Source organism: Armigeres subalbatus, chromosome 3 (assembly GCF_024139115.2).
Source record: "Armigeres subalbatus isolate Guangzhou_Male chromosome 3, GZ_Asu_2, whole genome shotgun sequence".
Taxonomy (NCBI): Eukaryota; Metazoa; Arthropoda; class Insecta; order Diptera; family Culicidae; genus Armigeres; species Armigeres subalbatus.
The window spans coordinates 29,710,615-29,735,481 of NC_085141.1; the positions used below are offsets into that span (position 1 = coordinate 29,710,615).

Below are 24,867 nucleotides of genomic sequence, written 5' to 3' on the forward strand. Positions count from 1 at the left end.
ATTTCGCTTGACAACAGAAAAAACGTACAAAATTGAGAACAATGTTGACAAAACATCTGGGTGTCCATTTAGTCGGGAAATTTTGGAAAACCCGGATCCCGGATCTGACCGGGAAAATGTGGAAATCGTCCAACCAATAGAGAAATTAAACTATCGAATAAGTCATAAATTTTCACGCCCTAGTGCAAGACATATCCATAAGTTACCATCATTTGAAAGCTATCGTCCTAACCAGTTGTTAAGTTTGTGGAGAAAATTAAAAAATTACACCCAACCGGTGATTGTTGAATTTTCTAACAATTCTGTATAAGAACCTACCAACACCTGTATGAGAACTGGGCATATGCGAAAATGCTTAGCTAGATTTTTGTACAAATGTTGAGACCTTACAATATTGCAAGCTTTTTTTTCAATATTTGTTTGTGAGCTTACATTTTTTGTATAAGAATCTAACAATTTTGCATATGCCCAGTTCTTATACAGGTTTTGGTAAGTTCTTATACATAATTGTTAGAAAATCTAATAACGTGATGGATAACGTGTTTTCGTTCGTAATAATTGAAAGAGTGATATGTTTTTAATTTACTAACAACTGATCGAATATTTGATTGAAGGTGGTGGTGAACGATAAGCTCTAAAATAATTATCCAACTTTTTTACGAAAAAAAAGTTCCAAAACTTTGAAAAAATAATATCCCAATATTGAATCAAGGTTTTTGAATTTCGGTGTTGAAAATAATTCAACGAATAAAAACTATGAAAACAAAATTCTGCAAGAATTCTTAAACTTCCCTAAATGTGCTAAGATCAATTTGAGAAAGCGAGATTGAGTGAAAACAAAAAATTGGGTTTTAGAGGTTAAAGAACATCACAAACAAATATCTGAAGCAATTCCAAGAAAAACGACGGATTTATTTTTTTACAGAATTCTAGAATAAATGCTAGAAGGATATTTGAGATTAATATTGTCTTGAAGCATTGAGAGAAAATATTAAGCCTAAATCATTTCAAGAAGAAATTGTATGTTTTTTTTTAATCATCTGTAGTAGCTTCAACAATTAATTGAGCTTGATTCGGGTATCCAGCTTTTTATTATAGCTACGGATCAACTATGGTAATCCAGTTTTGACATTTACTGTGTACAGTTTATAGCGCTGTTCTAGTAGGCTTATGGGCCAAACACAATTGGTACGTTTGCGTACGTTTTGACAGTTTTCCCATGGGAAAACTGTCAAAACGCACGCAAACGTACCAATTGTGTTTGGCCCATTAGATTCATAAAAAACAATATGTCAAAAATGTTCGAGGTACAATCAACGGTACAATATATTCGTATAAATAATTACTAATACATTTTCTTATTTTAGAAACAGGATGAATTAAACTTGCCAGCTCAGGAATAAATGAATATGAGCGTCGTTGATTCCTACCCCATGCATACTCAAACCAACTAAAACTAACTTGAGCAGGAATAATCGAATTAAACTTGAGAGAACCTCCGAAGATGGGATGTAAACCCAGATTTGACCATAGGGTTGCCAATTAGACGGTCTAGCAGGTTGGTCCTAGCATTTTCTGGCATATTGCTTCAAGATAGATGGAACACGGATGACAACGCCCTTGAAACTATTGTCTCATGGTGCGGTGAAAGCACAGATTGTTTTGAAGGTGTTAGTGTATGGTTGCCAGAATGGTTATCGTCGGTACTTCTGCTTGTTGCATGTTCCCCGCGCTGGATATCCGCGATCTTTCCAGAAACCGGAAATCGATGCTGCATACTACTCAGAGCAAACGTGAAAAAAAAAGACCCTTTATGTTGCCCTAAACAGTACCAATTAATTCCCTGCAACATCAATGTACCTAATAATAGATCATTTGTTATATAAACCAATAAATTCTAGATCATTACTGGACAAACTAGCTGCACCAAACAAATTAACAATTTCTATATAACAAAATTCCGTCCAAAGATTCACTAACGAACATTTCGTACGAAGGTTTTCTGTTACATAGTTAGATTTGCAATGAGTTTTAAATAGGTAGAAACAACATTTGAAAATAAATATTTTTCAAAACCAAGATGCATTTTTAACATTTCTTTCAGGCCATTGCAATGCATTGTTTTGGAAATGAGATTGGGGAACTTAAGTTGTGTAATTGTGTAATTGTGTATATGGGAGAACTAACCTTGAATGGCGAAGTAGATTTGTAGGCTTATAGATTGGAATACATGAAACATTTTAGTAACAACATTTTTTTGTATGGATCACCAATCAAATAATGTTAAAACTAGTAACGAACTGCATGCGGGTATCATATAGCATGCACAAAAAATCAATTACTAAAGGGACTTTTACTAACATCCAATGCACGACATTTTATTGTAAGAACAGGATATCGTTGAAGGCGACAGTACATAGGACTTAGTTAGGCCGAAGGTTGAAAGGGACTTCGTTATGATTTTATGGTTTTCATTCTCCAATTATCAACCTTGAATTTTTGTGTACCTATAAACAAAAAAGGAAATAAAAAGCATGAAAAAACAAATCGAACAAATTCATCGTAGGGGTAATGACGGCTTTGGCAGGTTTTGTTCTATTATTGGCAGGGGGGTTTTTTATGACTGATTATGCTCAAATTTGGCCCAAACATTCTTTGCATATCAAAGAATATTGTGGCCAAATTTCATAAAATTCGGTCGACAAAAACCCCCCTGCCAATAATAGAACAAAACTTGCCAAAGCCGTCTGTTCCCCTAGTTATTAGAAACTAGATTTCAAAACAGTTGAAAATATGAAAACCAAACAGTTTGATCGATAGTCATGACAACGATGGCTCTAAAATCACTGTATATTATGTACACAGCAAACGTCAAAACTCAACCGACACAGTAGATTTATAGCTAGCGTAAAAAGCTGGATTGGAAAACATTATTGTAGAAAATATAGAAAAAATATTATAAAAAAACATCATCTTTTTTCGACCATAAGTCACTTAATTCACTTTCTCTCGGAAAAAGTCATTATTTTCAGCTATTGACTAGATTTCGTTAAGAGCATCGACGCGGAATGAAAAAAAAAGTTGAAAAATTTTAAACTTTATCCGTCGGAAGATACTTTATTTTTTTTTTTTTGTAAAATTTTATTGACTGGCGTAATTGATTAAAATTTAGTTACAAAATATTAACAATTAACAGTTAAATGGAATTCTAATGAGGGTACATCAACTACAGTGTTAGCATCATTAACAAAAGAGATGTAATGAATGAAAAGCTTTAATATTTGTATTTTGCTATTTTTCCCTATTCTCTCCAGTGATGGTCGAAGTAATTCGTCGAAAGATATTCGTCTCCATCCGCCTAAGATGGCTGTGATCTTGCGTTGAAAGAAGCTTCATGCGGCTCTAACGCGTTGGCACTCGCTGTATTTGTGTTGCAACGTTTCAACAGGTTCATTACAATGTGTACAATCCTCGCTGTCCACACGATTCATGGTGTATAGTAGTTTTCGATAGGAACCTTTCTCGTTTACTATCAGGAATAGGTTGGTTCGTTCTGCTGATGTGAAGACGCGTCAGTGGAGACTTGGCCAGATCCTACTCCAAATAGCTTTAGGGTGTCTCTGTTGTACTCTTGGTGTTTCGGTTTGCTCTATGTAGTAGCGATGTATCTGGTCTACTGAAGGATTTTGCAGCACATTTGGTGGTAATTGTTGGCGTTGGTGGCATAATAGTTTTAAGTCGGGTAGATCGGCAGGGATGATCATCGCTGGGTTATTGTTTTCAACATAGGATTTGTAGAAGGGCATATACGGGAGTTCCTGCAGGTGTCGATTCGTCATCAATGATTTGCACTTCATTGATGCCAGTTGAACCTTCATTCCTCCATTTATTCGCTCTAGAGCGAGCTGTGTCAACGGCACACGCGTGGGGATCCCACCCCAAAGAAATCTACCTAGCGTCGATTTTTTTACATGCGCGCACGCACATCCCAGCTATCAAAAATTGCACACACGAATGATCCACATGAGGGATATTCGCAGAAGTCAACCCAACCGTAGTGCAATGGTCGAGTCTCACCCTGGAGGAACCACCTTGATGATCATGGTAACCTCTGTGCCAGGTCATAACGGACATGAAATGACGCATTTAGAAAATTTAGGGTCTGTCTCATTTGGAGAATGAAACTGAAATTAAACTTAAAAGTGACATTTCAATAATTATAGAATAACCCTGCTCGCAGAACAAACTAGTCTAGTAGACTAGTCGAGTAGATATTGAATCATTTTTCATCGATGTCTTATTGGAATTGCTGGGTAGCCCCAGCCAGTCTTATGATCGGGTTATTTTTTTCAATTCTCGAACTGTCACTTTTAAGTTTAATTCTCCAAATCAGACAGATCTAGTACTATTTGGCCTGAAAGCTGTTCGCAACTCCTTAGTGACTTCAAATTCGCTCTGATTCTCGGTGTTCTTGTTAGATTTCTAACAGCGATCAATTGAAAGGGTTTTGTGTCACAGTGATGCGATTGGGATGCAAGCAGGATTGGCACAGGGGATTGAATGTATTCACATGGCTAATAGCAGACCCTGCGTATTTTAAAACCTCTTCAAAAAAAAAACACTACACCTTATCAAATGAACTGTTGAGTATTCAGATTCATCTTTTCAATAAAATTCCGGTATTTTCATCTCAATCCTACACAATTTTAGATACATTTCCTGTTGTTTCGGGGAAATTATTAGTGAGCAAAGGCTCGATCTAATGCTCATTAGTGTATACCCAAAACTATCAAGCTTTTCAGTTTTTTCATAACAAATATTTTTACTCAGGAACACTTTTTAAACAAAAGATTTTTGCCTTTCTCGTACAACTAAGTTGTACCGAAAGGCTATCATTTCACTCCAAATTCGAACTTTTGATAGAAGTCCCGGAGACCCATAGTGTTATATACCATTCGACTCAGCTCGAGCTGAACAAATGTCTGTCTGTCCGTGTGTGCGTGTGTGTGTATGTGTGTGCGTGTGTGTGTGCACAAAATGCCATAAAAAACATTAGCCAAATTTTCACATAGGAACTCTTAATCGATTTTCTTGCAACAAGTTGCATCCGACAGAGACTAAAACGCTGTTGATCACTATTGAATTTCATAATAATTGCAAATTGCAAAAAATAGATAATATTAAAATAGTGATGAGACATAGTCACATAGAACAATAATGTGTTATGAAAAATGCCTTGCATCTATGAATATTTTCAAAGTTTATCCGTGGCTTGCTTCCATTAAGAGTTTCATCGTACTATAAAGATTTTTTGAGATTTTTATTATTTTGAGTTTGGCTCACCGGTTGATAGCTTGAACTTCTTGTTGAGGCTTTTCGAAATTCTGAACAAATTCTTAAGGTTTCGAAATGATTCCCAAACACAATGTTAGCGGGGCGGCAACGGAAACGTCCTTTTTGTGCTTAATTTTTCACTAAAACCTGAAAGCTTTTTACAAAAAATCAGTGAAATGCAACAGAAATTAAAAAAGTAATTCTTGAAATTAGACAAATGAACCAAAACAAAAAATGCTCTTAAAGAGGTCATCTAAGGAAATACAATCCTTAGTTTTATTGTTTTTTTTTTTTAATAATATTTTTTAATAATAATTGTTTATTGTTTATGATAATTTATTTGTGCAATTGTGGCTCTTTTTGAACTTTTGAAAATATTGAAAGACACTTTAGCAAAAATTCAGACATTCTTTTAAAATGTATTGTAATAAGTCAAGAAGAAACTACAAAAAACAGCTGGAGAATCTCCATTATATTTGATTTTTCAGGATCTATAATAATCCTTCAGAGACGTGCTTGAAGAATGCTATATATATTCGTAGAATAATCTGGGAATTTAAAAAAACGAGTGAATTTGAGCCTGAGCTCAAGTGATGTAGTGATTGATCAGAACAACCGAAATTGCGTTGAAAACTAATAGTTGGGGTTTCGGATTAGTATTCGAATCTGAATGTTCACACAGATTGAGAGTTCGAGACGTTACAAAATCAATAATATTACCGGCCACGTCCTTACGGTCATCTAAGAAAGCAATAAGTGTTGGTATGACATCTGTTATTACTTGAAATCGAGGTTACTTCTGCATCTCCACAGGTGTCATAAGAAGGATTTTTGCTAAAAGCCGTCATAGGAGGTGTTGTATAAAGCGATTTTTTTGTTGTATATTGAGCTAAAGGTAGTTCTTCAATCTATTTCTTGCGGAATAAAGTTAATTGTATCCAAAAATGTATGAAGTTATGAACACATGATAATAAAATATACCAACAGAACATAAAATGTAATGATAAGAAAATTATTTTGAGCTTTTGGTGGAATGTCTGCACTTGTCACAAGACGAGTTTGCACTATCCCATTTAATTATTGTACCTTCGACAGAAACGTATGACAAGTAGCCCATAATTACGCTCACGCTACTCATTCCGACCTTTTAAAAACAACGTGAAACACTTTTTGAAAAATCCGCGTATATAAAATCACGTAAAAATCGAACCACGTGAAAAGCGATCTCAGTGCAGGGCTAACAATAGTCACTCTGGTCAATTGAAGAAAGCGAAAAAAATATAGTCTTCGTCATAACATTGAACAACGCAGCACCTATTCGGTTTCTTCGTGCCGCATGCCTACCATGTAGATAGTCGCGCAGCCAAAAGCTATGAAAATTTCCGTCGTGTGATATTCACACAATGGATTGCAAGTCATAAAAGACAAACCGGGATAAAACAGAATGGCGTCTCAAAAAAAAAACAAATAGTCGGATCTCTGGTAACATAAATGTATCTACAACATTTATAACGCCTTCATACAGTACTTCAATTTCATTATCGCAAAGATTTCAAAACCATTTCAGAAAGAAGAACAAAAATAAACTTTTTGAAATTCCTGATCATAATATCTGGTTTACAGTTCGTCTTTGAGTGATAAAACGACCTATCGAAATGGGTGCTTTAATGAAAATTATGCTACTCAAATAGGTTGCATAACATTCATTATAGCACTCATTTGGGTGCTGTAACGAAAAACCAACGTCGCAACAGTAGTAACATGACTACATTTTGCTGAATTAGCTTGGGTAAGTGTTTAAATAGTGTATTCTCTGCGTCGCGTAATAAATGAAATAGTTTGGTGGACATGACATTAAAAATTTCCAAAGGCAAGTACATCTATCGCTTCACGGCTTATCGAGCTATGCAATGTGACACGATAACATGGAATCTGATTGTTCTCTACAGCCACATAATATATTAGCAAGAATGATCATGTGGAGTAAATTAAAATGTACAATTTTGGTACAGATTTTTCATATTAAATTCCATTTTTGTCATTGCAAAAAATAGCGTGTGCAACTCGTTGCAAAACTCGATTTTTTCAGCACTCGTAGTATTTATCCAACTCGGCAAGCCTCGCACGTATAACTCGTGCAAAAAAAATCATCTTTTTGCAACTCGCAACTCTAGACAAGACACTGAAGACGATGTGCAATTCAATCTCGTTTACAAAAAAGATCAATACGGCACAAGAGCAAATAAACATAGGCCAGAAAACAGTTGAAGGTGCAAACTAATTAGAGATTAAGGTAACATTCTGGACTCCAAATTGTCGTTCATAGATCACTATAATCATATTATTTATGAAGCAACCAACATGCTTAGCTTTATTAAAAAATTAAGTTATAATTTTACACAATTTACACAATTAAAACTTTGTACGTTGCACATGTTAGGCCTCTTTTAGAGTACTGCGGCGTAGTTTGGGCTCTATATCAGGAAATACATGTGAATCGGTTCAGAAACTATTTTTACTCTTTTTGCGTTCCAAAAACTAGGGTGGAAGTCTATACCATTGCCTCCTTATGAATCACGGTGTTCATCAATTAACCTAGAAGATCTCAAAAACGCAGGGAATTCTCAATGATAGCTTTCATAGACGGTATTATCGTACAAAGAGTGGATAGTAGCGAAATTTTGGCAAATATTTTTTTTTTTGGCTCCTATCCGTCTACTTAGAAATAGAAATCTATTTTATATCAATAATCAAAAAACAAACTATGGCAGAAATGGCCAAAAAAATAGAATGATGTAATGCGCATTCCGAAACAATTGATGTAACGATGAGTAAAACTGCGCTAAAAAAACAGAATAATCCACCTAGCGATATCAAAGACATAAGTTTGAACTATGTTCAGACAAAATTTCAGCTGCCGCCATCTGCCCATTCGTTAGTTATTCACATTTTTATAAACAGTGTTTTTTACCTTATTTCCAAGAAATTCACTAATAAAGCTTTTAAAAACTTTGACAAAATCTCACGATCAGTTTCATTATCATTCTCCTTTGATAGCATACATAAAAAAAATTTATTAGAGGTCTAACGCGAAAAAAATTGGAAGAAAACCATTATATTGCTGTTTTCAAGGAAATAACGTACAACGACATCTACAAGGTTATAGAGCATAGGTGTCTATGGAGCATAAGTCCAAAATGTCAAACCAAATAACTTTGTAGAAGAGAGTTTTGCTCTATCTCGTTTCTATCAAAAGATAACGTTTATTTAGGTAAGTTTTAACTTATCTAGATAAAAATATAATTAATCAAAATTAAGCGTAGAACCACCAGCGATAGTGTGCCGAAGACATCAAAACTCTTGAACGTATACAGATAGTGCTAGAGGGTTTGTTCAACGAATACAGCGGTCTACCCCAATGTGCGGCGATGATGCCTTTTTGCGGATCATAAAATGTTTTGAAAAAAATATTTTAGAAAGGTCAAAAAACCACTTTAGAGGTCTAGATCGCATTTTTTTTTATTTCAAATTTCATGTTTTTGCATTAATTATTATGCCAACCTTCAGAAAAAAAAATCGATTTTGATTTTTTTTAAGGAACATTGAGAAAAACCAATGATTTTTCAATGACACATACAGACATCACCTCAGTTCGTCGATCTGCGCCGATCGGTATATAACACTGTGGGTATCCGGGCTTTCTATCAAAAGTTCTTTTTTGGAGTAATCCTACAGCGTTTCGGGACAACTTTGTTGTACGAGAAAGGCAAAAAGTGTTCTTCTCTAGACAAGTTAGGTAATGACTGACCTATTTAATATTGTTCTAAGTATAAGTCTACATTTGATTGACGGCAAATAAATAAATAAAGATAGAATATCTTTTATCACTAAACCAATATCCTATCCCAAGACAATCGTGGAGATGCAGAGGTATACTCGGTCTCTGGTAGCAAAGAGAGTCGGACTATCAATCCTTCCTTTCCTATATGACCGTAAAGACGTGGCCGGCGCCATTATTCATTTGGTTCTCTGTGCAATTTCGCAAGTTCTGGTCAATCACGGAGTAGACACTACGAATTGTACGGTCATAATGCTCATGCTCATCATGTGGTTTTGTGTCATTTTATTGAAATACTTCGCCTATGATATTCATATTTTTTTGTGTGTATTTTTAAAGTTGAAACGCTTAACCGTTTCTGGGACTTACAAAAATTACCCAGAAAAGGGATAATGGTTAACCATTGCAGTTGAAATTGTCTACTCTTGAGCAACTTTCCGAGGCGATTCCGATTCGGACAGATTGCAACGGCACTTGTCGTTGTGCACTTTTAACCCATATATATTTTTTTCCACCTCAATCACCACCTTAATCGAGGTTCGTGCCGCTCGGGGAAAATGTCGACCGAATTGTTGTTTCATGTTTGTTTAGTTCTTTTTTTTTGTTTCGACGCTGTTGTTGTTGCACACCTTCTGTGCACTAAGTTGTGCCGTTCTCCAAGTTGGGAGCGGCTCGACTTCTAATACGACGGGGGTCTTTCTTTTACAACAACCGTTCGTTGGCGAAAAAAATCCGCAAACTATACTACAGGTGGAGGTGCTGATAATGTGAAACAACGAACGACCGACCGCTACATTCGAGTACTCGAGTACTAGGCCGCTTAGGGTGCGCTACTGTTGTGAGGCAACTACAATTACGGTCGACTCTCGGGGCAGACAGGTAGCGAGCAGGTTGTTGGTTGGTTGTTTTGGTTTTTCAAAGTGCGACCTCGGTGGCTGGTTGGTGCCCAAGTCGGCTTGACTCTTGTTGGCACATCTCTTTGGCACAGTCAGTGCACCGTTTTGTTTGCGAATTACCTCTGTCTTATTTTCTTGGTTTAGTAAGATTGAACCTGGTTGCGGTTCTCCGAGGTGATTATTCGTTCGGAGATTGTGGCTTTCTCAAACGGGAGAAGAGGTCACCCGTCAGTCACGAAATTGGGTTAGAACTGATTTTCAATTCGTTATTCAGCTAATTAAGTTACACGATCAACTAAGACGGAATGGTGTTAAAATGGAGACGAGGTTGTCTGGCTTGGGATGATTGCATTGATATGAATATTTTACCATAATTTTCTCATACAGACCAGTTATAATGGTTGTTTGTATAACATGTCAGAAACAATACATATGTATGGACAGAGTAGATCACTGGTTTAATGTTTTCTTTCCAGTACGAAGAATATTAACAGTAACTTCATTTTAAATAATGTAAATTTAATTCCAAAATTGGTTCAAGTTTCAGATAATTACTCTTTTGTCCAATTTTATTTTGTAATGATTATAAAAAAAATATAATAATTATAATAATTATTATTAATTGTGAAAACAAATATATAATTTAGTCAACGTTCACAACTATCTCTATGAGAGATAAAAAGTCAAATTGTAGAATAAATGATGAAAATCCCAAAAATATCGTCTTGAAATGCAAATTAGTTTACCAAATGCACAAAAAATATTACAGAATTACGTTAAGTTTGACTTCTGATGAAGACTTTATGGATATTCATTTCATTTATTTAGTTAACATCTAAACAGATAACACTGAATCAACAATTTGACGCCACAATGCACGGTTCGAGGCCGCATCTCTCCATCCTCGGATACGCCCCACTTTATGGATATATTTATGCCAAATCTGTCATTGCGTGTTTTCATCTAAATTACCTACAACATAATTTGTTTTTATGTTTGAAAACTGCTGAAAAAATTAAGTGCATAGTGAAATGCATAATCGTAGATGCAATTATATACTTTAAAAAGTTATGTCGTCAGAAATAAGACATTATTTTTTGTTCTACTTAATTTTCAAATACATTACAAATGTCACTACAAACAAAAAAAAACATTTTCATGTGCCCGCACTTCATCCATTCCGCTAACGCACTTAGTCCGTCTCACTAATGGAGATAATGTTCAGACCGCATCGTGCTTTCGTGCTGTGCGGTTCTTTCTCTCTTTGCGGAAGGAAGTTTTTAATACTACCCGAAGCTATTTTAATTTCAACGGTGCTTCTTAGCACTATTTGTACCCACTGATCCCGTTACGATCTTTGCAAGGACCCGTGCCTTCGTTTTACGTTGGACCCGTTTGCGGAAGTAAAATTCCGACAAGCGGTGGTAATCCTGCAGGGACACCGTTCTGGGAAAAACCTCTTAGAAGGTCACGTCTCCACGCTCAGCAATGAGTATTAACAAAAACAAGAGGAAGGGGGAGTCTCTGAATTCTCCACTTCCTTCAAAGAAACAAGGTTTCAAGACCGTCCTGCCCAAGCGCGGAAAAAATAGAAGGAAGCTGGAGAATTCAGATATTCCTTCTAACTCTAATATCGGAAATAATTCTGCTCCAATCGAACTGAGCAATCAGTTCGATTTGATTAATGATGAAATTGAGCAAATCGAATCTACCTCTAGCCCAGGTGATTCGATTCATGCGAAAAAGCAAAGGATTCCGCCAATTGTGGTATCTGTTGCCGAGTTTTCTGGCTTCCGGAATGAGATTTTGAGTAACCTTCAGGGGATCAAGGTTTCATTTCAGATTGCTAGGAAGGGTGACTGCCGCGTTTTGCCGGGATCCTTTGACGATCGCAAACGTCTTCTTCACTATTTAACTGAGAAGCGCCATAAATTCTTCACATACGACGACAAAACTGAGCGATTGTTCAAAGTCGTCTTGAAGGTCTCCCCAGTGATGACAAATCACTGGATGAGATTAAATTGAAATTTCTCAATTACTTGGATTTTCACCAGTCCAAGTAATTAAGATGAAAAAGAAATCCCACTCTGGTACTTCCCAGAGGGGCATTTCTCAAGAATTTTATTTAGTTCATTTTAACAAAAGTGAACTAAATAATATGAAAAGTTTGGAAAAGGCCTGTATTATGTCTCATGTCGTAACCCAGTGTCGTAAGTGCCAAAAGTGGGGTCATGGAACCAAACATTGTCACATGGATGCTAAATGCATGATTTGTGGTGGAACCTCTCACGCCAAGGACGCATGTCCTGTGAGAGAAGATTCCAATAAATTTAAGTGCGCAAATTGTGGGGGCAATCATAAATCCAATTTCTGGGAATGCCCTTCACGCAAAAAAGTTTTGAATTCCCGTGCAAAATTGATGACGGGAAATTCCAATCGGATCCCAGATTCGACGGGTAGAAATTTTTCAAACGCTCAAATTTCGAAACCGGTTACCGGTCGAGCAATTCATACCCACCACAATTCACAAACAAATTTTGCCGCTCGTCAACGGGTAACAAGCACTTCAGTAAATTCCAATTTTTCCAATGTACCTACGTATGCAAACATCGCTGCTGGTAGACCAAATTTCTCTTCTCAAAATGAGGTTTATACCCATGTCCCAACGGAAAATAACGGTCATGTTGCCGATTCAGGTAGCATTACTGCTTCCGATTTTGATTTTTTAACTGAACAATTGCATCACCTGATTGATGCAATGTTCAAAGCAAATACCATTCCTGAAGCTATTCAGGTTGGTATAAAGTACACACAAAAAATTGTTATCGGACTCCGTTTCAATGGATCCAAATAATTGTGTGAAAGTTCTAAATTGGAATGCCCGCTCTCTAAAGGGTAAGGAAGATGAATTATTCAACTTCCTTTCAGTTCATAATGTGCATATTGCCATTATAACTGAAACGTATTTAAAACCAGGACTCTCCATTAAAAGAGATCCAAACTATTTTATCTACAGAAATGATCGTCTTGACAGCGCCTGTGGTGGGGTCGCCATTGTCATTAATAGACGTATCAAACATAAATTATTTTCTTCGTTTGAAACCAAAGTTTTTGAAACCTTGGGAGTTTCTGTTGAAACAAATTTTGGACAATTTTCCTTCATTGCAGCCTACTTGCCTTTTCAATGCAATGGGCAGCAAAAGAATTTGTTGAAAGCTGATCTTCAAATTCTGACTCGCAACAAATCAAAATTCTTCGTAATTGGTGACATCAATGCCAAACACCGTTCATGGAATAATGCTCAAAGCAATTCCAATGGTAAAATTTTATTTGAAGATTGTTCTGCGGGATATTATACTATCCAATATCCCAATGGACCAACTTGTTTTCTTCCAGTCGAAATCCTTCTACAATTGATTTAGTTTTAACGGATTCAAGTCAGCTGTGTGGCCAATTGGTAACTCATGCTGACTTTGACTCTCGATCACCTTCCTGTGACATTTGAAATCTCACAAGAAGCCATTTATAATCCAATCAGCTCTACTTTTAATTATCATAGAGCTGATTGGGATTTCTCAAAGCATATATCGACAGGAATTTTGATGTTGATATTCCTCTCGATACCAAAAGTGATATTGATAATGCTCTCGTATCTTTGACAAATTTAATTGTCGAAGCCAGAGGCATTGCAATTCCGAAATGTGAAATTAAATTCAACTCCATTATTATTGACGACGATCTTCAGCTACTGATCCGTCTTAAAAATGTGAGAAGAAGGCAATACCAAAGAACTCGCGATCCCGCGTTGAAAGTTATTTGGCGAGATTTGCAAAATGAAATTAAAAACGTTTCGCTATTCTGAGAAATACCAACTTTGAGAATAATGTCTCGAAGTTGGATCCCAGTTCGAAACCCTTTTGGAAATTAACAAAAATTCTTAAAAAACCTCAAAAGCCAATTCCAGCGCTTAAAGAGGGAAATAAAATTTTATTAACAAATGGCGAAAAGGCTCAAAAACTTGCTCAGCAGTTCGAGAGTGCCCATAATTTTAGTCTAGGTCTCACTAGTCCAATTGAGGATCAGGTTACAGGGAGCTTCGAAGACATTCTCAATCAAGACAATGTTTTTGATCCTTCGTTGGGAACTAATTTGGATGAAGTGAGATCTATTACTAGAAAATTTAAAAATATGAAAGCCCCGGGTGATGATGGTATTTTCTACATACTTATCAAAAAACTTCCTGAGAGCTCTTTATCCTTTTTGGTTAATTAATTTAACAAATGTTTTCAATTGGCATACTTTCCAGATAAATGGAAAAACGCCAAAGTTGTTCCAATTTTGAAGCCGGACAAAAATCCAGCTGAGGCTTCTAGTTATCGCCCAATCAGTTTGCTTTCTTCAATAAGCAAACTGTTTGAAAAGATTATTTTAAATAGAATGATGGTTCATATTAATGACAATTCTATTTTTTGCTGATGAGCAATTTGGTTTTCGCCATGGGCATTCAACCACTCATCAGTTATTAAGAGTTACGCACTTAATTCGGCTCAACACATCTGAAGGATATTCGACTGGAGTTGCTCTTCTTGATATAGAGAAAGCATTTGACAGTGTTTGGCATGAAGGTTTGATTGTAAAATTGATGAATTTTAATTTTCCTCTATACATCATTAAACTGATCCAAAATTATTTATCAGATCGCTCGCTGCAGGTAAACTATCAGAATACTAAATCTGATAGATTACCTGTAAGGGCTGGTGTCCCCCAAGGCAGCATACTGGGGCCCGTATTGTATAACATTTTTACTTCTGACTTACCTGATTTACCACCAGGGTGTCAAAAATCTTTGTTTGCAGATGACACGGGCCTTTCAGCCAAAGGGCGAAGCCTTCGTGTCATTTGTAGTAGATTGCAAAAAAGTTTGGATATTTTCTCCACTTACTTGCAAAAATGGAAAATTTCCCCGAATGCTTCCAAAACTCAGCTTATAATTTTCCCACATAAGCCTAGAGCTTCTTATTTGAAACCTTCTAACAGACATATTGTCACTATGAATGGGGTTCCAATTAATTGGTCTAGCGAAGCTAAATACTTAGGACTTCTGTTGGATCAAAATCACATTGAAGGCATGCAAGCCGAATGTAACAAATATATTAAGTGCCTATATCCACTTATAAACAGAAAATCAAAACTTTGTCTTAAGAACAAACTTTTGATTTACAAACAAATTTTTAGACCTGCCATGTTGTATGCTGTGCCAATATGGGCTAGTTGCTGCAATACCAGAAAGAAGGCACTCCAGAGGATTCAAAATAAAATTTTGAAAATGATTCTGAAGTTGCCTCCGTGGTATAGTACCAATGAACTTCATAGAATTTCTAATATTGAGACATTGCAACATTCCAATTTTAGACAAAAATCGTTGCAATCTTCTATTGCAACGATTAACTCCTTGTACCCTTAGTATAAAATAGGTTAAGTTTAGTTTAAGTTGAAAACATTGTAATTCCTACATGGTTCAATTCAACCAGAGGAAAAAATTCTAACTGCCAGAGGCAATTGAAATGTATTAATAATAACTAAAAGCGTAACATAGCAAATAAGGATGATAGTGTTAAGAAAACACGGAACACCTAGTCTAAGAGATGAATGCATGTATTAGATAATTAGCAAATAAAACTAGTTTAAAAAAAAAAAAAAAAAAAAAAAAATGGAGATAATGTTTACGTTTTTCGGATGCGCGGTACAACTTTTATGATCTAGGTCTTGAATCAGGTGGTGGTTCGCTATTTCGGCATTGCTCTACAAACTTTCAACTCGGTGTAATGATCGGCGCGCTCGCGCGTACGTAAGACCTGACCTGGACGGGTGAGTGGTTTCGGAAGCTGATTGTCTGTGTGATGCGCGCGCGGGAATGCAAATAGCATTTCGAGGTCAGTCGGCGGCCGAAGATGATTCAATTAGACAGTTAAAAGGCATAGTTAGTTAGTTAGTAAATGGCGGCTGGCGGTAGCTGAAGAAGTGATGTGCTTCGCAACACATCTACCAGCTGTTCAACAATGGCGGTATGATTAGACTGTGTGAAATGAAAGTTCGGCAATTTAAAGGAAACTTGAACCAGTATTCAGGGACTTATCTTAATTCGAATGTTTATTATTAACGATAAATTTTCTTTCTAAATGATTGTACAACATATGACACAGATTTTTGAAAAAAGTAGAAGGTTGTATCAAGGACACGATCGCAAATTGAGAATAGAATTACGCATAGTGCGATAGTGGATCATCAACATTTTGTGCATGTTCATGCCGGATGACTAACAGACGAAATGTAAGCAATTTACACAATAAACGAAGCTTAACACTGCTTGGCAAAATTGATTTTTTAAATAGTTTATTGCCATGAATCTACTGTTTACAATAGTTGTAGAAAATGTTGGAGAGTTTACTGATAGATTAATAACAAAATCACCAGAATATGTAGAAAAATGCCTTCCTGCCAGAATCCGTTGGGGGCAGTTGTCTTTGGAAAAAGTGGCCATTTACAAAGTTAAGTCAAAACAGGTCATGTGATACCATTCCGGAGGTCCCTCGGATTGTGGCCGGATTAAATGGCAAATGGCCGGATGGCAAGAAACGTCGTTGAATGTTACGCAGATAAGAACTGCGGAACGGAGTATAACATTTCTCGTCAGTACATTTAACAATCTGCAACATATACTGAGATGAAGGAACATACTTTGTCATCCAGGCAGCTGACAAAGTTAGGAGCTCCAGTTTGTTGATTTCGGACTCGTCGCTGTCGACAAACTCTGAGATGACGTTGTGGAAAGGAGGGAAAGCTGTTCCGGAAAGCATGGAGCCATTTTGCGCTCAAGAGGGTTAGGTCCGCTGCGACCTGGTGCATTAGTAAAGATGAACAAAGCATCTAGATCCAACCGTTGAAAATGATGAACTGCAATTTCAATTGTCTTTTGGAATCGCGGATTCTCATCTGCCCCCCAATCCGTGCTCACAATAAGGCTTCACAGAGAGGCTTCCGAGGAGGAGGCTTTCGGGCCTCTTGGAAGGAGGCTTCCGGGCCTCTTGAAAGAAGGCTTCCGGGCCTCTTGAAAGGAGGCTTCCGGGCCTCTTGAAAGGAGGCTTCCGGGCCTCTTGAAAGGAGGCTTCCGAGCCTCTTGAAAGAAGGCTTCCGAGCCTCTTGAAAGGAAGCTTCCGAGCCTCTTGAAAGGAGGCTTCCGAGCCTCTTGAAAGGAGGCTTCCGGGCCTCTTGAAAGGAGGCTTCCGGGCCTCTTGAAAGGAGGCTTCCGGGCCTCTTGAAAGGAGGCTTCCGGGCCTCTTGAAAGGATGCTTCCGGGCCTCTTGAAAGGAGGCTTCCGGGCCTCTTGAAAGGAGGCTTCCGGGCCTCTTGAAAGGAGGCTTCCGGGCCTCTTGAAAGGAGGCTTCCGGGCCTCTTGAAAGGAGGCTTGAGGCTTCTTGAAAGGAGGCTTCCAGGCCTCTTGAAAGGAGGCTTCGAGCCTCTTGAAAGGAGGCTTGAGGCCTCTTGAAAGGAGGCTTCCAGGCCTCTTGAAAGGAGGCTTCCGGCCTCTTGAAAGGAGGCTTCCGGGCCTCTTGAAGGGAGGCTTGCAGGCCTCTTGAAAGGAGGCTTCGAGCCTCTTGAAAGGAGGCTTCCGGGCCTCTTGAAAGGAGGCTTCCGGGCCTCTTGAAAGGAGGCTTCCGGGCCTCTTGAAAGGAGGCTTCCGGACCTCTTGAAAGGAGGCTTCCGGGCCTCTTGGAAGGAGGCTTCCGAGCCGCCTCTTGGAAGGAGGCTTCCGAGCCTCTTGGAAGGAGGCTTCCGAGCCTCATGGAAGGAGACTTCCGAGCCTCTTGGAAGGAGGCTTCCGAGCCGCCTTTTGGAAGGAGGCTTCCGAGCCGCCTCTTGGAAGGAGGCTTTCGAGCCGCCTCTTGGAAGGAGGCTTCCGAGCCGCCTCTTGGAAGGAGGCTTCCGGGCCTCTTGAAAGGAGGCTTCCGGGCCTCTTGAAAGGAGGCTTCCGGGCCTCTTGAAAGGAGGCTTCCGGGCCTCTTGGAAGGAGGCTTCCGGGCCTCTTGAAAGGAGGCTTCGGGGCCTCTTGAAAGGAGGCTTCCGGGCCTCTTGAAAGGAGGCTTCCGGGCCTCTTGAAAGGAGGCTTCCGGGCCTCTTGAAAGGAGGCTTCCGGGCCTCTTGAAAGGAGGCTTCCGAGCTTCTTGAAAGGAGGCTTCCAGGCCTCTTGAAAGGAGGCTTCCAGGCCTCTTGAAAGGAGGCTTCCGGGCCGCTTGGAGGGGGGCTTGCGGGCCGCTTGAAGGGGGGGCTGCAGGCCTCTTGAAAGGAGGCTTCCAGGCCTCTTGAAGGAGGCTTCCAGGCCTCTTGAAAGGAGGCTTCCAGGCCTCTTGAAGGGAGGCTTGCAGGCCTCTTGAAAGAAGGCTTCCGGCCCTCTTGAAAGAAGGCTTCCGGGCCTCTTGGAAGGAGGCTTCCAGGCCTCTTGGAAGGAGGCTTCCAGGCCTCTTGGAAGGAGGCTTCCAGGCCTCTTGGAAGGAGGCTTCCAGGCCTCTTGGAAGGAGGCTTCCAGGCCTCTTGGAAGGAGGCTTCCAGGCCTCTTGGAAGGAGGCTTCCGGGCCTCTTGAAAGGAGGCTTCCGGGCCTCTTGAAAGGAGGCTTCCGGGCCTCTTGAAAGGAGGCTTCCGGGCCTCTTGAAAGGAGGCTTCCGGGCCTCTTGAAAGGAGGCTTCCGGCCTCTTGAAAGGAGGCTTCCGGGCCTCTTGAAAGGAGGCTTCCGGGCCTCTTGAAAGGAGGCTTCCGGGCCTCTTGAAAGGAGGCTTCCGGGCCTCTTGAAAGGAGGCTTCCGGGCCTCTTGAAAGGAGGCTTCCGGGCCTCTTGAAAGGAGGCTTCCGGGCCTCTTGAAAGGCGGCCTCCGGGCCCCTTGAAAGGGGGCCTCCGGGCCTCTTGAAAGGAGGCTTCCGGGCCTCTTGAAAGGAGGCTTCCGGGCCTCTTGAAAGGAGGCTTCCGGGCCTCTTGAAAGGAGGCTTCCGGGCCTCTTGAAAGGGGGCGTCCGGGCCTCTTGAAAGAAGGCTTCCGGGCCTCTTGAAAGGAGGCTTCCGGGCCTCTTGAAAGGAGGCTTCCGGGCCTCTTGAAAGGAGGCTTCCGGGCCTCTTGAAAGGAGGCTTCCGGGCCTCTTGAAAGGAGGCTTCCGGGCCTCTTGAAAGGAGGCTTCCGGGCCTTTTGAGTGGAGGCTTCCGGGCCTCTTGAGAGGAGGCTTCCGGGCTTCATGAAAGGAGACTTCAGTGACTTTCGATTCAATCGACGCGTCGATTTGGCAAATCTGATTGCACACCCACGCAAATCAATACCACTGTCCTTTGTTTTCAAAATGACATACGTCGTTTTTTATGAGTACCAGACAATTATTATAATTTTAAATAATATATTTGAATTCCCTCCTTCGATAAAGATTTGATTTTATGGAATACTTCAACAAATCTGATTGGTCATTGACGAACGGAGGTCATCCTTTATCATGCCGCATCTTGAGTCGTTTGGCTAAGTGGGGATTTGATTCAAATTCCTCCTCAAGAATGTTTTTCCTGTTTAACCTGCTTTTCTTTTGACGCTGCTGATCTAATTTCTTCTTCTCAAGGTCTTTGTTCAACGTTTTCCTACGGTTGGTCAGATCAGACAGCGTGTCATTTCGCTCCCTAATCAGCAGGCTGGAAATCTCGGATTTAACCAGGAGAAATGACGGCTTCAGCAGATTCGAGCATGATTAAAACAAATCCCCTGACAATAATAGAACAAAACCTGCCGAAGCCGTTTTCCCCCTATTTCCAAATCTTTGGAAATCGCATTCTATTTGGGGCACATTAGATGGAACACCTTTGTCTGAAACCAGGCGAGCTTTGGAAGAACTAGAAAGCTGAGATGACGAAACATCCTCATTAGGTACATAGTGCTTGTGGAGCAATTTTATCACTCTCTGCATTCGCAGTAGATTTCTTGTCTGCTGGCTTAAAAATAAACCATTATTGTACTTTTCGGTTTCAAAGCGCTTATCTTCGATTTGAAAATTTCTTCAAAGTTGGATTCATTTTTTATATCTTGCCAGTATTTATACGCCGCCTCCTGGATCGCATGGTCTGCACGGCAGAATGCATCGAACAGCGTTTGAACCATTTGGTTTCGATCCATCTTCAAAATATAATATTAGAATCTTATAAACATCACCACCTTGACCAATCAAATCGAAATTCAATTCCCGAAAAACTAATACAAGAGATTTTAACAAAACCTATAAAAACAACTCCGACGCAGTTTCAGAATGACGCTTGTGTGGCGTTGGACAGGCCTATAAACATGAACAAGTCTAATATACTGTTATTCAGTCACATGACAGATCGTAGCAGCCATCGCATGCAAGAGACACATTCGCGGTCAGTCAATTCTTCCTTCATCACGAGGTCAGTCGCGAGTGCAAGCAATGTAAACATGATGGGTGATTCGTATGTGCGATGTTGAATTGCACATTTGGCGATCCTGCCAGGAGTGTGTGCTGGCGTTGCTTGTGGAATCACCCATCATGTTGTGTAAAGATGTGTGCTTAGCAGTTTTGAACGAACTTCACGGGAAGCCGAAAATAGGTTGGAGTGGCGAAGCTTTTTTGCATAGGTAAGGAGTAATGGTTATATCTGTGTGGATGCCGCTCTCGGGCTGGGAGCCGCGGACTCGAGAGATTCTTATTTTCAAAATGTTTTGCTACAGACCCGCAATTCTCCTGTCAGTGCACACATTGCGATTTTTCACGTGGAATTGTCATTGTGTTGTTTTTTAATTAGTTACAACTATTTCATCGATTTGCCGCATTGCATAAGTGCTTGCGCCGAATTCATACCGTTCACTTGTTGAGTTTTGTTGGAAGTTAGTTATAAGATATTTTATGAGTCGTATAGCGGCAGCCCGATTATTTACATTTAAGGTTTTGTTTTGATATGATTCTGCTTGAACATTCCGGTAGATCCGAATACAAAATGATGTTTGTTACGTTTTACTTTTTATTAATGTTTTCTTCAGCATTTTATGCCTAGAATGTAATGACATGAATAATCTAGCAGCAAACAGGCAAGACTGATATTTCTAACAGAAAACAAAGAAATGCTTTGTAAACAATGATAATGATAAAAGCCTCGATAGAATGAGTTTATTTTCACGTGTACTCTCTCAACTGCGCTCAGAATGCACACATCTATGCGAAGAATACTTTTACAAAGCTTTTTATGGAGATTTTCTGACAATGATTTTTGATGTTTTGATTTTATCCACCGACCCTGCCTTTGGGTGCTGTTCTTGGACATTTGAAAAACATCGGATGCTTGGGACGTTTATGTGCTGGCATTTTATGGTTCATACTCTTTGATTGGTATGTAAAACAGAGTAACTTTCGTAAGGCTTTTTTTAGATTAGTTGAATAGAGTAGTAGACTTGGTAGTAGAAGAGTAGAGTAGGATATGTTTGTTGATGGATTATTCCAAGTGTGAGATGGTGAAATATGATTAACTTCGGAGCAAGGCGATATATGAACTGGTTTTAGTAAAGCTTTTTAAGTTGAAGTACACATAAAGTTATTGATAAAATTGAAAGTACCGTTGAAAAAAATAGGAATGATTTTCAGTAAGTCGAATGAAAATTTGAAATTTACTTATGAGAAAGAGTCGTTCCATAAATTACTATTTACAAGTTCCATTTTCAAAACTATGTGTTATGTTCAATGTTGTTGTTTCAGAATTTACTGAAAATATGCAATCGCAATGCTTCTTGTATCTGAGTGTAGTGAAATCGAATGATACTGTGACATAAAATATCTGCAATGCCACGTGGATTAGATGTATTGTGCTTAGAAAACAATATTTCGATTAGGTGAATTTTGTTGGTGGCCTGTGTTGCCAAAAATTCGTAAAAGTACTTTTTGAATGTTGTTGATCTTTCTGTTGAAAAATTTAGTTCAGCGAGGAGTTCAATAAAAAGAGTTTTATTATTTTAGTTAAGCGTGAAAAGACACCCGCGTTCAAGTGTTCTTTCGTCTGCGTTGGTGGGACGCCCGCAAGAAAAATGGTGTTATTGTGGATCGGAATGATCACAATTCAGCGTGGCGGGACGCCCGCATTCAGTAGATTCTTCCTCTGCGTTGGTGGGACGCCCGCAAGAAGAATGGTGTTATTGTGGATCGGAAAGATCACAATTCAGCGTGGTGGGACGCCCGCATTCAGTAGATTCTTCCTCTGCGTTGGTGGGACGCCCGCAAGAAGAATGGTGTTATTGTGAATCGAAATGATCACAATTCAGCGTGGTGGGACGCCCGCATTCAGTAGATTCTTCCTCTGCGTTGGTGGGACGCCCGCAAGAAGAATGGTGTTATTGTGGATTGGAATGATCACAATTCTGCGTTGGTGGGACGCCCGCATTCAGTAGATTCTTCATCTGCGTTGGTGGGACGCCCGCACGAAGAATGGTGTTATTGTTGATCGAATTGATCACAATTCAGCGTGGTGGGACGCCCGCATTCAGTAGATTCTTCCTCTGCGTTCCCGTGGGACGCCCGCATTCAGTAGATTCTTCCTCTGCGTTGGTGGGACGCCCGCAAGAAGAATGGTGTTATTGTGGATCGGAAAAATCACAATTCAGCGTGGTGGGACGCCCGCATTCAGTAGATTCTTCCTCTGCGTTGGTGGGACGCCCGCAAGAAGAATGGTGTTATTGTGAATCGGAATGATCACAATTCAGCGTGATGGGACGCCCGCATTCAGTAGATTCTTCCTCTGCGTTGGTGGGACGCCCGCAAGAAGAATGGTGTTATTGTGGATCGGAATGATCACTATTCTGCGTTAGTGGGACGCCCGCAAGAAGAATGGTGTTATTGTGGATCGGAAAAATCACAATTCAGCGTGGTGGGACGCCCGTATTCAGTAGATTCTTCCTCTGCGTTGGTGGGACGCCCGCAAGAAGAATGGTGTTATTGTGAATCGGAATGATCACAATTCAGCGTGATGGGACGCCCGCATTCAGTAGATTCTTCCTCTGCGTTGGTGGGACGCCCGCAAGAAGAATGGTGTTATTGTGGATCGGAATGATCACTATTCTGCGTTAGTGGGACGCCCGCAAGAAGAATAGTATTACTACAGGCCGAAATGGTGAAAACTCTATTGTAGAACATCCCCAGGCAAGATTTTAATTTCCCCACAATGGTAGAAAGCTCATAAGAGTTAAGATTTTATCGTGGATTCGTAAGGTGCTCGTGGAGATTGATTGCATTGAGAAAAGATATCCGCCTATAGTTAAGAACAGTTTATCGATACTATTCCGAATCGGTTTCTAGTTTTTGTTGCTGGTTGTTTGACATTTATAGTTACATATTGAAATAGACGTGTACTCAAAGAAAGTAAAGGTAGTATTAGTACCGATGAATTTTACTAGAAGCAAAAAAGGGTTATTAAAAATGGTGTTTTCATTGCGAGTTACTACTGCACGAGAATGTCTTGAGAATGATTTTCCATATTTAGTTGGGCAACCATAATGATGGTTTATCCATAGTGTTTTTCGATTACGAAATTAGACGCTCGCTGTACAATAATGCTTGAAGTGATCGTTTGGTTCAAGATGCCTTTTTATCATTGTGAGAGAGTATTTCCATCATTAATAATATGTCGGTAAAGTTATTTTTTCTTTAAACATAGATGCCAGTCGTTATTTTTTTTAGAGAAGAGGGGAGATGTGTGGCGTTGGACAGGCCTATAATTCATGTTTAATTCAAGTCTAATATACTGTTATTCAGTCACATGACAGATCGTAGCAGCCATCGCATGCAAGAGACACATTCGCGGTCAGTCAATTCTTCCTTCATCACGAGGTCAGTCGCGAGTGCAAGCAATGTAAACATGATGGGTGATTCGTATGTGCGATGTTGAATTGCACAACGCTAACCACGCGCGGTTCGTACACATCAACAAGTGTAAGGGTACCAATAGTGGAGGTATTAGTAGAGCCACAGATGAAAATATGTTTTAAAAATTGATAATTATTGAAAATTTACAGCTTTATTATCTTAGTCAATAGATAAACTAATAAATTTACTAACAAAAATGAGATAGATGTCATATAACATCAACAATTACTAAATATTGCTTGCACCACTATGGGTACACTGTTCCTTTAGTGACGGTAAAAATTAATTTTAGTTTCCATAGTGGTGCTATCCATTGGTTTCTTATGAGACTCGCCACTATTGGTACAGTTGCACCACTATAGGTGCAAGGGAGTCCATTTTGTTAAGGAAAATTATTGTTTTCAATAGTTTTTCAAGTGAAATTTTAAGATAAGGTGCATTTAACAGGATATTTCAAGCAAGACGCAGACGTAGGATAATTAAATTCTTAGAAAAAATTCCAATAGATTGACGAAAAAAGTTTGAAAATCGGTTGAAAAATGGACGTTTTATTAGCCACTATTTATAATTATAATTTATTTTAATTTATAATAAAATAATTCTAATTTATTAGTAATCTTTCCATTCAATTTACTGAATCCCTGTACACGAACATATTAATATAAAATGTCGAAGAAATTTGAATAGAAAATTGTTTAAAGCTTTTTAGTGGAATGTTTTCAATTGTCATAGGACGAGTTAGCACTATTCTATTTGATTCAACCACTTAACACGATATTCGTATCGGTAGAATAACAACCAAGAGATGGAACTAAATCTTCTTGTAATAAGATAGATATGAACACAAATTTAATTTAAT

General features: G+C 39.1%; 1 protein-coding gene and 1 non-coding gene across 3 annotated transcripts in view; one reads left to right on the forward strand and one right to left on the reverse strand.

Annotated features, from left to right (window-relative positions):
* LOC134221190 (disheveled-associated activator of morphogenesis 1) overlaps positions 1–24,867 on the forward strand; it is a 470,343-nt gene that overhangs the window by 5,057 nt on the left and 440,419 nt on the right. The gene's annotated exons all lie outside the window — the stretch shown is intronic.
* LOC134228198 (U1 spliceosomal RNA) lies at positions 3,965–4,128 on the reverse strand. The gene has a single exon (XR_009983867.1). It is a non-coding gene; the product is annotated as a U1 spliceosomal RNA (small nuclear RNA).